The sequence below is a fragment of the Elaeis guineensis genome, chromosome 12, assembly GCF_000442705.2.
Source record: "Elaeis guineensis isolate ETL-2024a chromosome 12, EG11, whole genome shotgun sequence".
NCBI classification, from domain to species: domain Eukaryota; kingdom Viridiplantae; phylum Streptophyta; class Magnoliopsida; order Arecales; family Arecaceae; genus Elaeis; species Elaeis guineensis.
The window spans coordinates 54,755,662-54,767,897 of NC_026004.2; the positions used below are offsets into that span (position 1 = coordinate 54,755,662).

Consider the following 12,236-nt stretch of genomic DNA (forward strand, 5'->3'; position numbering starts at 1 on the left):
TAAAGGTGATGTCGACCTTCAGAAGATCAACGGAAAGGAGAATCTGGCCGACCCATTCACTAAAGCCATTGCGGTGAAGGAGTTCAACGACTACAAGTCGAAGATGGGTATTAGATACTGCACCGATTGGCTTTAGGCCAAGTGGGAGATTGTTGGGAATAGTGTTCCAAAGCCAATCGTCAGCCTATTGACGGTTGTGCTCCTTTTGTATTAGTACATGAATTATAAATAAATAAAAATTATTTTGGTATTTTTTTCATCACAAATGTTCCATCTTCTAATGAACTCGTGTGTTGTGGTGAAGTCCTTAGGACTATTTAGACTCGACAAAGAAGGATTTGTCGCTTAGTCCTTAAACCTGTTCGCAACCAAATGATACGTTGTTACCAAGGACGACAATGTTTATCGAGCATAGGTCATTGTGTGCCATATGGGTTGGTTGTCCTCATAACCAAGGAGTGTGGAGACACTGGTATGGCAAACAGGTGAGATGTAATGGTACATCTGCACTGAACGTAACTGACTCCGGAGCTATTTCTGCTGTCAAGATTTGCTCCAATGGGATATGGGTATAAATATCCCTCCGACCTGAGGCTGCCATGGTGACTTGCAAGCAACTCACTGCACTTAGGCACTGGACTACCCGAATTTCTAATTCAGTGACGGAAGGCTACTGGGTGTAGTCAAGTACTTGACTTATTGGTGCGTGTGTCAAGATGGGATTGACCACTCTAGTTTAGGAGCTGTGTACAGTCATGTTTCAATTTAGCAAAATCTTGGCCAGGGTAGTCCTAGTGAGGAGTCACAGGACTAATTGAGTTGAGCACGATTCGGATGATCTCATCAGGGTTGACAGTTTAACCTTGAGTCATCCTAAACACAGGGGTCAAAAGGGATGAATTATACGGTAACCATATTCACGTAGGTTCTGAATGTTGCGATTGCGACTATTCGACCTATCCGATCGTTGGGTACCATTGCTAGATGGTCACTTCGATTTGTACAGGAATTGGTTCCTGTGCTACCGGCTTAGGTTCGAACCTGTTGTGTCACACACATTAGAGGTTCCTTTCTGATCTGATGGCTGATTATGAGTCTTATGTGTCTGGGACTCTATGATTGAGAATTAGGATTCTCTGATCATGAGTTCCACACATTTTGGGTACCGGGGTCAAAATTTTGAATTTGAAATTTTGAATTTGAAATTTGAACTCTTCGATCAAGGTTTCATATTGATGGACTTTGATACCCGATTGCCCATCGAATTTGGACTCAATAATTATGAGAGATTTTATTAGTGATTTGATTGCTAATTAACTCAATTTGATTGAGTAATTATTTTTGGATCAAGTCCAATTGAATTGGATTCAGTTGGGTTTGACCCGATTAGGTTAAGAGTTGACTTAATCGTCCAGATGGTTTGGTCCCTGATTTGATCAGGGGTTGGGCTTAGTCAATTTTTGATTTGATTAAAATTTTATTGAGCCTAATTAAGCCTAATTAAGTTAGATTTAATTTAGTCTAATTGTGCTTAACCAATTTTGATTAGGTTGGTTCAATTAAGATCAAACCACCATTTGAATTTGAATCCCTGCACCATCTTAAATCTCTGCACCCATTTGAATTCATGAGATGAAACTTCTCATAAATTTTTTCTCATGCAAAGCCCTTCTCATGCCCACTTTTGTGCACCATATGGATGGATAAAGCTGATTAGTTAACCATTCAAATTCAAAGCGTTTTTGAATTTGAATGGATAACTTATCTCTTTTGCCTTCAAGCTTATCCATCTTGTGCGCCACATAATTCACACGAGAAAAAGTTTCTCATGAAACTTTTCCATGCACAAAGAGTCCACGCCCTCCTATTCTCACACCACAAGTGGATAGGGATGAGTTGGTTTTAGTTTGAATTCAAATTTAATTTGAATTCAAATGTGTAACCACTTGTCTTTATCCTCTCACGCAGATAAGACACGTTTTGAACTGTTTTAAAAGAGATAGGGAGCTGGGGCATGCGTAGAAAAATTTTGAGAAAGAAAGTGGGGCGTGAGGAAGCCTTGTGCATGAGGTGAAGGTCCAAAACCTTCCGAGAGAAAAAGAAAGAAAATTGGGCGCAGGGTTTTTGGTGTGTACCTTAGGGTTTCTACCTAGGGTTCGGGAAGTGAGATTGGTGTGCCACGAGTGTCATGAGTCCACCAAATTTTAGGGAGAGATCCATCAGCCTCTCAACCAATCATGCAGATGATCCAGAGCATCCAAGGAGTTGGCACATATCGATCGAAGGAGTTCGATCAACATCAGCCATCAAAAGGGTGAAATCATGAACTAGCATTCGTGAGGAGCCGATCAGACGGGAGCTTCATGTGGATGATCCACAGAGGCCAGACACTAGTGTGACTGTGACGTGATGATCAGAGCCCTCCAACGGTGATCAGATTGCGGTGATCGACTACCCACAAAAGTTGATGTGTTCTGAACACAGTACAGTAAAAAGTTTACTGTTTCAAATTTGAATTTCAAATTTAAATACATGCTATTGTATCATATTTAGATCCTAGTATAGAGTTAATTAGTATTAATTAATAAGATTAATTAATAATTTCACTGTAAAATAGTAATTTTGAAAAAGTTTTAAAATTACCATTTTGCCCCTGCACTGAATTTTTGCTTCACCATAGAGGCCAGACATGCTATGTGACTGTGTCACAATGATCAGACTCTCCTGATAGTGATCAAATTACAGTGATCGACTACCTGTACAAAGGTATTGTGTTCTGAACACAGAATAGTAAATTGTTTACTGTTCAAATTTGAATTTCAAATTTAAATCCATACATGCTGTATATCATATTTAGATCCTGGTGTAGGATAAATATATATTAATTAATTAGATTAATTAATTATTTTCACTGTAAAATAGTAATTTTGAAAAAGTTTTAAAATTATCATTTTACCCCTACACTCAAATTTTGCTTTAAATGGTATCAGAGCAGGTTCTAAGATATGATATATAAATTTGCATGCGTAGATTAAGTTGTAATCTAAAAGTTTAAATTTAAAATTTAAAATTCAAAATTTAAAATTTAAATTTTGAAAGTTGTTCAAAATTCAAAATTCAAACATTTGAAATTCAAAATTTGAATTTTAAATTTTAAAATTTGAAATTCAAAATTTAAAATTCAAAAATTTAAAATTCAAAATTTAAAATTTGAAATTTGATTGAAATTTCAAATTTGAAATTTAAAATTTAAAATTCAAAAATTTAAAATTCAAAAATTTGAAATTTGAAATTTAAAATTTGTTTGAAATTTGTTCGAAAATTAAAAATTATCCTTGAGCATGAGCGGATCTTTTATGTAGTAACAGATCCTGCACCCAAGGAGCCAGTCCCGAACGCGAGAGGGACGGTTCGAGACATTTACCAGAAGTGGCTCAATGATCGGACCACCGTTCGATGCATAATGCTGGCGGCAATGAATGATGAGTTCAGTCACAGGTTTGAGAACGCCTAGCCATAGGAGATGCTTCAAATGTTGAATGACTCCTTTGGCACGCCTGACGACGTTGAAAGGCACAAAACTAGTTATATCATTTTCAATGCTCGAATGAGGGATGGGGTCTCAGTCACCGATCATGTACTGTACATGATCGAAATGATTGAGCGCCTAAGTAAACTAGGCTTTCCCCTGCACGAGCAGCTCGGTAAGGATGCAATCCTTAATTCATTGCCCAAGTCCTTCCTCCCCTTCCTTACTCATTTTTGAATGACAAAGCCTGCAGTGAACTACCACAGCTTATTGGGGTTGCTGCAGAACTTTGAGAAGAACCACCAGCTCCATAAGGAGTCAGTGAATGTTGTGGGAGGGTCTTCTTCTGGTCGTTGACCCTTTAAGAAAGAGAAGAAGAACAAGAAGAAGAAGAACAAGAAGGTGCAGCCGCATGCTGGGACGTCTGCACAGGGTCAGACCAAGAAGCGTAAGCCCGATCAGAGCCAGGCGGAGTGCTTCTTTTGCAAGAAGCAGGGGCACTGGAAGAGGAACTGTCCTCATACATTGCCTCTTTGGACCCAAACAGGCCGAAGAAGAAGCAAGGTAATTATATGATAACACCTTGCAACTTTTTCATTTGTGATACTATTGCCTGGGTATTAGATACCGAAAGCCCTTATCATATTTGCAATTTGATGTAGGGTCTGCAGGTCAGTAGGAGATTTGATGATGGCGAGAGGTTCCTGAACGTTGGAGATGGAAGCAAAGTTCCAGTTCTAGCTTTAGGAATCATGAACCTTGTAAACAATTCTCGTAATGTAATTTTGAGTGAATGTCACTATTGTCCAAGCTTTTTATTAAATATTATTTCTGTAGGCCTTTTGGCCATGTACGGTTATGAATTTTTAATAAAAAAAAATATTTGCAAAATCATTTTGAATGATGTTATAATATTTGTTGGATAAATAAATAATAAAATTTACTTACTATCACAGCCTATTAATGTGGTTCAAACCTTCGGTAAACATCCTAGAATAGATAATGTATCAGAAGTCTACTTTTGGCACTGTAGGCTAGGTCATATCAATAAGAACAGGATAAACAGGTTGGCTCAAGAAGAAATTCTTGAAGTTGGTGATTGTGAATCACTTCCAACCTGTGAGTCCTGTCTTCTTGAGAAGATAACCAAGTCACCTTTTACTGAAAAAGGTGAGCGAGCCAGTGAACTCTTGGGTCTGGTACATTCTGATGTATATGGACCCATGAGCTCAAGTGCAAGAGGTGGATATTTTTACTTCATAACCTTCACAGACGACCTATCGAGGTATGGGTATATCTATTTAATGAAGCATAAGTCAGAGTCATTTGAAATGTTCAAACTATTCTGAAATGAGGTAGAAAAATAAACTGAAAAGAGTATTAAAACTCTTCGATCTGATCGAGGAGGTGAATACCTTTCCAATGAGTTTTTGACATATTTAGGAGAAAATGGAATTCTCTCTCAGTGGACTCCTCTTGGAACACCACAGCATAATGGTGTGTCTGAAAGGAGGAATCGGACCTTGTTGGACATGGTCCGATCCATGATGGGATTTGCTGGTCTACCGATCTTCCTTTAGGGATATGCACTCGAATCGGCTTGTTACCTTCTAAATAGGGTTTCGAGTAAGTTTGTAACCAAAATGCCATATGAGATATGGATAGGACGTAAGCCAGTACTCTCGCACCTAAGGGTTTGGGGGTGTCCGGCTTATGTTAAACGTTTAATTACGGATAAGCTTGGACCTAGGTCTGACAAGTGTAATTTCATAGAGTACCCAAAAGAGACCAAAGGGTATTATTTCTACCTAGCTGATGAGCAAAAGGTGTTTGTCAGCCTTAAGGCAATCTTTTTAAAAAAGAAGTTCCTTGATGAAGGGACTGTTGCCTCTAAGGTCAAACTTGAGGAAGTTCGGTAGGTGGCAAAACTGACACAAGTAGCTGAATCTGAACCGGATTTGATTAGATCAGATCCGGAGCCTATTGTTCCTGCACCCTTAAGGCGATCTGATGGAGTACCATGTCAACCAGATAGATACTATCATTTTTTGGTCCGGGATGGAGATCCTGTCGAACTTGATGAAAATGATGAGGATCCGATCACCTACATGGATGCAATGCAGAGACCTGACTTTGAGAAATGGCTAGAGGCCATGAAATCCGAAATGAAGTCCATGAAGGTCAACGATGTGTGGACATTGGTTGACCCACCCGAAGGAGTAAAACCTATAGGATGTAAGTGGGTCTTCAAGAGGAAGAGGGGCACAGACGAAAAGGTGGAAACCTATAAAACCCGTTTGGTTGTCAAGAGATATCATCAACGTTATGGTATAGACTATGACGAGATGTTTTCTTCTGTGGCAATGCTCAAATCCATTCGAATTATGCTTGCGATAGCTGTCCATTTGGACTATGAAATCTGACAGATGGATGTGAAAATAGCTTTCCTGAATGGAGAGCTGGATGAAGAGGTGTATATGATACAACCTGAAGGGTTCACATCCACAGATGAGTCTAAGGTGTGCAGGCTACAGAGGTCCATTTATGGACTTAAGCAGGCATCCCAGAGTTGGAACATACATTTTGATAAGACGATCAAGACGTATGGCTTCATTAAGAACGGAGAAGAGCCCTACATTTATAAGTGGGCTAATGGTCGAGTAGTGGTATTTCTTGTATTATATGTGGATGACATTCTCTTAATCGAGAATGATGTCCCTGCATTACAGGGAATAAAGATTTGGCTATCGTCACAATTCTCCATGAAGGATCTGGGAGAAGATTCCTACATCCTAAGGATGAGGATCTATAGGGATAGATCTAAAAGGTTGCTTGGCTTATCCCAGTCCACGTACATTGATACTATGCTGAAGAGGTTCAGCATGGAGAATTCCAAGAAAGGCTATTGATTTATGTCACAAATTGACATAAAAAGTATCAATTAATATCTAAATTATCTAATTTTATTAAGAAATTGATACTTGTTATTATATTTTGTAGAAGAAGAGATCATCAATAGAAAGAACAAGGAAAGAGGATTCCAACGGCGTAAATTTTATGCAAAACAGAGTTAAATTGACCCAGGAATTGAAGAATGAAGAAAGAAGACTCAATTGGGTCAAACCCGAATCAAATCAGATCAAAATTGGTCAAAAATCAACTGATTTGATGATCTGGTTAGCCGCCTGGTCCACAGCAACAGGCGCATGGATCATGGACCCATCGGCGCACCATAAACCCCCCTAACAACCCTCTAAAACCTCTTAGTCCCACATCTAAAGTTTTGAAAACCTTATAACCCCCAAATGCCTATAAAAAGGCCCCAAAGGCCCTTGTTTTATGTATTCTTCCTTCCAATCAAGCTTGTAACCCTAGATAGTGGGATTTTTAGCTCTCTTCTCAAGCCTCGAGCTTTGAGGTTTTTGTAATAAATTTTTTTTATATATAAAATCTTATTTTTACGCAATTTCATCTCTTTACATTATGCAATTTATTTTTCTTGCAATTAGGATAGTTTAATTTATGCAATTTAATTTTATGCAATTAGGTTAGTTTAAATTATGCAGTTTAAATTTATGCAATTAGGATAGTTTAATTTATGAAATTAGGGTAGTTTATTTTTCTGCATTTAAATTTTGTAAGTAGATTTAGATCATGTCTAGCTAAGCATCCCTTCTAGGGTTTGCGACGAAGCTAGATCATGAGTAGAAATTTTACATAGGGTTCTTTCTTTTTCTTAAGGTTTTTTTTTCTTCCTCTTTTGCCAAGAATTTTTGATGAACTACAGTTGGGTCAGAGTCCCTTCATAGTTCATGCTTGATTCAGTGCATAGGAGGAGAAAATCCTAAGGGATCCTAGTTACTACTCCCCTGTAAAGAATCTTGATGGGTTATCGTTGGGCCTTAGTCCCTTCATAATCTATGCTTGGGAAAGACAAGAGGAGTAGTCGTTAGGATCAATAAGAAAAATTCTAGGTGAAATTCCCTAATCTAGATCTAGTGGATTCAAAAACCCTAGATCCTTAGTCTTATTGTCTTTAGCAAACAACTTTCGACTTTCGATTTTTGTTAAAGCTCGCTTGAGCATAGATTTGAAAATCATTTTTAAATCAAGTCTCTGTGGGATCGACCCGTACTCGCTGGTCGTGCTACTCTGCACACCGTGCGCTTGCAGTTTTATTTACAAATTTTAAGATTTGCACATCAAGTTTTTGGCGCCGTTGCCGGGGATTTGGCATTTTAAATTATTTTCAAATATTTGTTCTTCGTGCTTTATAACTCTCTTTCTTTTTCCTTTAGGTTTCTATATTTAGTTGGTGATTGCTGGAAAACTCAGGTACGCTTCTAATTTCTCTTTTATTATTTTTAGTTAATTACTTTTTCTTTAGACCTAATCATTTGAATTTACTTAATCATAAAAAAATATATATATATAAAACAAAACAAAAGACATTTCATAATCGTGAAGTAAAATATCAAAATAAAAAAAATTCTAAATTAAAATCTTCTACATTCTTGATCATCTTGTTTATTTGCATTTGCATTTTCATAATTAATCTAAGGGCATCAACCCATTAACAAGATAAGGTGGGGATTTCATTACCCTTCCTTAGCCCAAAAACCATCTCCATCATATTGCATTACCTAGACCTTTAATCTTAAAATCAATTAGACGTCAACCTTAAGGAATTCGAGCTCAATAGGACAAGGAACCCTAAGAGTTCTACCAAGTTTGAGTTGTTTGATTAGTTGGTGTCTAGGCAAGTCCCTGAGGGTGGTTTGTTAAATTGGTTCAGTTGCTAGCCTGGCCAACTCGTTTGGTGTCTAGAAAGGCAACGATGAGTGAACCTCCCACCTCTTATACTTACCTGGCTAACTAGTTGATCAATCTCCACTTGGAAGGCTTGAAGGGTCATCTTGGAACAAGTTAGGAGCTGTCTAGATTTAGGTTAACCCTAGGATAGATTGAGTTTAATTTATTGTTTCACTTGTTTGAAAAAAAAAAAAAAAATTGTATAAATATCGAGAACCGTACACCTCGTGTGTGGAGAAGAGTGTCGGGTCATCTAGTTAGAATTGAGTCAATTTCTGTTGTTCCAATGGCTAAACCAATCCAACCCATGACCCTTAAGGATTTGTGTTATCCAGTTGGCTCCATCCAACCATCATGTATCAGGTTGCCACAACCCACAGCTAACAATTTTGAAATCAAACATCAAATCATAAATATGCTTCCAAAATTCACAGGATTAGAGGATGCTTATATATTTATTAGAGAATTTGAGGAGGTATGTGCAACCATGAAACTGCAATTAACAGAGGATGAGGTCAAACTTAGATTAATCAACTTTGCCCTTAAGGACAATGCTAAGAAGTGGCTTTATAGTCTGCCAAACTATTCTGTCACTACCTGGGAGGGCTTTGTGAGAATATTTTTAAAAAAGTATTTTTTCCATCATAAAACAGCTAGGATTAGGAATGAAATAAATCAATTTTACCAACTAGCTGGTGAATCATTTTGGAAGTACTTTGATCGTTTCAAGAATCTTTTGACCCAATGCCCACACCATGGAATAGAAACTTGGAGACTATGCCAAATCATCTATGAGGGGTTAGATTCAAACTCAAGAACCATGCTAGAGTCCATGTGCCAAGGCCAATTTATGGACAAAGAAACTACTGAAGCTTGGCAATTCCTAGAAGACCTAGCCGAAAAAAATTTATAGTGGGAAACAACTAGGGAACCTGATAAAGCTACACCTTCAAGAGGAGGAATGCATCAAATTCAACCAACCCTAGCATCAGAGGCCAAGATTGCAACCTTAACACGTAGATTGGAAGCCTTAGAATTACAGAGACCAGCCAATGTAAATCAAATATCTGCACCCATGTGTAAAGGGTGCAATGCACCAGACCATGTCTTAGAAGAATGTTCCTACTCGAATGAGTGTGCACAGGTGAATGCCACCTATCAAGGACCATTGAACAATCCTTATGCACCCACATATAACTCAGGTTGGAGGAATCACCCGAATTTCTCATGGTCCCAGAATCCTAATGTAGGCAATCCAAATTTCAATCAGCAAAATCTAAGATCCAACCTAGTAATGAACAACCCGCCAGGCTTCCATGATAATGACAAAAAAATTACCTCTTTAGAGAAAAGCCTAGAAGCCATAATGAAGACACATACTAGCTTTATGCAAACCACGGGTCAACTCATAAATAATAACACCCAAGCTATAGCCTGTCTGGAAATGCAAGTAAGTCAGCTGGCTTCGACCATTAGTGAACGAGAACATGGTAGGTTACCTAGCCAACCTAAGCCAAATCCTAGGAACCAAAATGGTCCACGACCCCAACAAGGAAACCAAGTTAATGGTGTAAATGCCATTCATACCTTAAGATCAGGAAAACAAATAGATAATAAGGTAGTTGCACTTGATGATATAGATGACTCATCTGTCGAGTCACCTTCTAAAACTACTACCTTTCAACCTCAAGCACCAGAAACTAAAAATTCACCTAGTCCAGTACTTAAAAGTCCTAGAGCTCCTTTTCCAAACAGACTGAAATCCAATAAATCTGAACATTTAGACAAAATTTTAGAGGTATTTAAACAAGTCCAAGTTAATATTCCTCTTTTAGATATAATCCATCAGGTTCCAACTTATGCCAAATTTTTAAAAGATCTCTGCACTAGGAAAAGGACCACTAATGTACCAAAGAAAGCATTTTTGGCTGCAAGTGTCAGTTCATACCTATCTAGCCATGTGCCAATTAAATATAAGGACCCTGGAGCTCCAATAATTTCTTGTGTTATTGGAGAAACCAATATAAAAAAGGCCTTGCTAGATCTAGGAGCTAGTGTGAATATCCTTCCATATTCGGTGTATCAACCTACTGGGATCACATTATAGTTAGCCGATAGATCTCTCAGGATCCCTAAGGGAATGGTCGAGGATGTTCTGATAAAGGTTAAAAATTTTATTTTCCCTGTAGATTTTATTGTTTTAGAGACTGAGCCAGTTGCGAATCCTAAAGGACATATACCTGTTGTTGGTGCAAAAATCTGCCTGCACCGGAGAAGCTGGAGTCGGGGAAGCCGCGGTCGCCGTCGGGACCTGCAAGGGAAGTCTAAATCAGAGGTGGGGTTGCTCCGACAAGACCCTCCGACGCTCAAGTCAGTTCTCTGCCTCAACAAGAATGGAGTGCTCGAACGGAGAATTTAGCAGAGTTTTGAGATAGGAAAATGAGCTTAGAGAATAACGTATCTGGGTCCCCCTTTTATAGGCGGAGGAGGCAATGGATTGATGGCGACGTTTGTAACCGTCTGGTAATGGGCCGCCCATGGTCAGGGGAATTGATTGCAAAGGATAGTGGAGTAGACACGTGGCTATTGTTACGGCCTGCCACGTAGAGCCAGTTGCAGGTAGTGGAGCGGCGTCCGTTGCCGCTAGCTGTCAGGGAGTAGTGGAGTCGCGCAGCACCTGCCGCAGGGAGTGGAGCAGAATCATGGCCGTTGACACAGCCTGTCAGAGAGTAATGGATCCACCGCAGGGGGTGATGGAGCCACACGAGATCCGCTACAGGAAGTGGAACAGGATCATGGTTGTTATTGTGACCTGCCAGGGGGCACGGATCTGTTGATCGAGGCTCGGCAGCGGTCGGAGTCCGGCCTCTGTAGAAGTTCGGGAGGGGTCCTCCTTTCGGTTGGGGTTGTGGGTGGAGTATGGCTCCCGTAGGAGTCCGGACGGAACTTTCCTGCAGTGGATATTGAAAGCGGAACCCGGCTCCCGTAGGAGTCCGGGCGGAGCCCTCTGCAATCAAAGTTAAAGATGAAGCCCGGCTCCCGTAGGAGTCCGGACGGAGCTTACCAGCAGCTGATATTGAAGGCGGGGCCAGGCCCCCGCAGGAATCCGGGCGGAGCCGAGCTGTTATTGGTGCCGAAGGCGGAGCCCGGCTCCCGTAGGAGTCCGGGCGGAGTTGTGCTGTTCGGAGTCGAAGGCGGAGCCCGGCTCCCGTAGGAGTCCGGGTGGAGTCGTGCTGCTCGGAGTTGAAGGCGGAGCCCGGCTCCCGTAGGAGTCCGGGTGGAGCCGTGCTGCTCGGAGTCGAAGGTGGAGCCCGGCTCCCGTAGGAGTCCGGGTGGAGCCGTGCTGCTCGGAGTCGAAGGTGGAGCCCGGCTCCCGTAGGAGTCCGGGTGGAGCCGTGCTGCTCGGAGTCGAAGGCGGAGCCCGACTCCCGTAGGAGTCCGGGCGGAGCCGTGCTGCTCGGAGTCGAAGGCGGAGCCCGGCTCCCATAGGAGTCTGGGTGGAGCCGTGCTGCTCGAAGTCGAAGGCGGAGCCCGGCTCCCGTAGGAGTCCGGGCGGAGCCGTGCTGCTCGGAGTCGAAGGCGGAGCCCAGCTCCCGTAGGAGTCCGGGCGGAGCCGTGCTGCTCGGAGTCGAAGGCGGAGCCCGGCTCCCGTAGGAGTCCGGGTGGAGCCGTTCTGCTCGGAGTCGAAGGCGGAGCCCGGCTCCCGTAGGAGTCCAGGTGGAGCCATGCTGCTCGGAGTCGAAGGTGGAGCCCGGCTCCCGTAGGAGTCCGGGTGGAGCCATTCTGTTCCGTCGTCGATTCCGCTGGTTTCGGCTGTGGGTATTCTATACCCAACACTAGTCCCCCTACTTTCGAGTTTGAATTTCAAACGAAGGAAGTACAGAGAGAGATGGGT

At 41.2% G+C, this 12,236-nt stretch overlaps 1 non-coding gene across 1 annotated transcript; it reads right to left on the bottom strand.

Annotated features, from left to right (window-relative positions):
• Positions 1-8,996: 8,996 nt before the first annotated feature.
• On the bottom strand, positions 8,997-9,103 carry LOC140853007 (small nucleolar RNA R71). The gene has a single exon (XR_012136084.1). It is a non-coding gene; the product is annotated as a small nucleolar RNA R71 (small nucleolar RNA).
• Positions 9,104-12,236: the final 3,133 nt, after the last annotated feature.